Source organism: Papilio polytes, unplaced genomic scaffold (assembly GCF_000836215.1).
Source record: "Papilio polytes unplaced genomic scaffold, Ppol_1.0 DF824102.1, whole genome shotgun sequence".
Classification (NCBI taxonomy): Eukaryota; Metazoa; Arthropoda; class Insecta; order Lepidoptera; family Papilionidae; genus Papilio; species Papilio polytes.
In genome coordinates, this window is record NW_013525102.1 from 6,073,312 (window position 1) to 6,075,364 (window position 2,053).

Sequence of the window (2,053 nt, forward strand, 5' to 3'; positions counted from 1 at the left end):
TCCATTGTGGTGGATTTAGGTGACTGCTTGCTCGTTTGCCACCTTTTATTACAAAAAAAATATTAAAAATAATCTTGACCACAGAAGTTCAGTTAAATATTCAAGCGCTTATTGTACTCGAATCAACGTTCTCGATAAAATAATATTCCGCTTTCAAAATTACAACAGCTACTCACATTAGAATAAAAATTTGCAAGTCATAAAGGTTACGTGCCGTTATCGCGGCTTTTTTCACGGTCTTTATTACCTTGGAGCTCTTAAATTACCGAAACAAGATTCAACAAAAAAGTCCGTATAAAAGAAGGCATATAAAATGTAGATTGTACTTCATTTTTAGTCCAGAAAAAAATTATAACTTAACGTTTCATGTTCTTTTGTTTAAAAATATTACTAACTAGCTTTCGCCCGCAAATCCGTGCGCGTGGAATTAGAAAAAACAAATGTATGTGTTCTTCCAGACTATCCTGTACATCTATGCCAAATTTCATCGAGATCCGTCCAACTAATTAGGCTGCAAACTCTGACAAACATCCATCCATCCTTTCGCATTTATAATATTAGTAAGTTATATAAAAAAAGGTTATTTGAAAAAAGTTATCAATTATTTTTACATACTGTTCGCAGCTTGATGGACTCCTCAAGGCGTCTGTTTATATAACAATAAATTACATATGTACATAAATAAATTTCGCATACGTAGCCTGTGACAAGTGTAATTAAGGCTTAATTAGTGTTCCGACATGGGTTACAAACTGGGTAACAACGACGAACAGTACTCGCTAATTACATGAGACAAGTTCCTAACATTGGGTTAGTAACGTTTTCCATTTAATATTAATAAATATAGAGATAATGTTTGGTACATCTTCATTGATAGTAATTTTTTTTAACCTAAAATTAATACACATTCAAATATTTTTTTGATAACTAGCTGTCGCCTGCGACTCCGTCCGCGTGAATTAAAAAAAAACAAAAGTAGGTTGCCTATGTGTTCTTCTAGACTATGCATCTATACCAATTTTCATCGAGATCCGTTCAGCAGTTTAGGCTACAAACTCTAACAAACATCCATCCATCCATCTAAACTTTCGCATTTATAATATTAGTAAGCAGTAAGAAGTACGATTACGCATTATTTACTTTTTATAAAAAAAGTTGTAGTAAATGCAAAAATAAACAATTTTATATTGAATTAAATTTATTCCAGCAACATAAGGGCTGTAATTTAAGGCAGGCTTAAACGAGTACATACAACGCGGCGCGTTCAATACAAAACTCGATTTCAGACAACAACGAACTCGATATGTCTTTCATAATGAACACCACGTTCAGATAAAGAACAGCTATTCCGTTTTATTCATCCTCAATTTGGTCAGGAAATTTAATTAAAAACAAAAATTTATTTGGAGATAAAACTATCATATAGTGTAGTTCATAAAATTCTCCTCATTTCTCTCAAACTGTCAATAAGGTTAACAGAATGGAAAGAAAAAGAGTCATGACAGAAAGGAAAAAAATTAACACGTTCAGTGTCGCCATCTCGCGTTTCAAGTTCACTTTATCCCCGAAATATCTTAACACTGAAACACGAAAGTTTAATTTCTCCTTACATCGTATCAAAGAAAAGTAATCAAGTAATATTTATTTATGAAAACGTAATAAGAAAACACGGTCAAGTTTTCATACTGACTTTGATGTGAAAGCTTTGCGAATGCATCACTTGCTCGAATCCAATTTCATAGTCGACGAGCGCTCGCGGCGGCCCATACTCTGTTTAAACAACACTCAAATTCTATCACATTATTATTTGAATTGTATGTGCATATATTTTCTCAGTAAAAATAAACAATACAATACCTTACTAATGTTATAAATGTGAAAGTTTAGATTTTTTTTATATTACAAGGTGGCAAACAAGCAAGCGGCCACCTGAATCCCCCGAAATGGCGGAGCGACCGCTGCCCATAGACATCCGCAATTATACATGCATTGCCTACCCTTAATCGATGGAGAAGGAGACGCATATAAAGAGGATATTTGCCCTTCGTTTGGG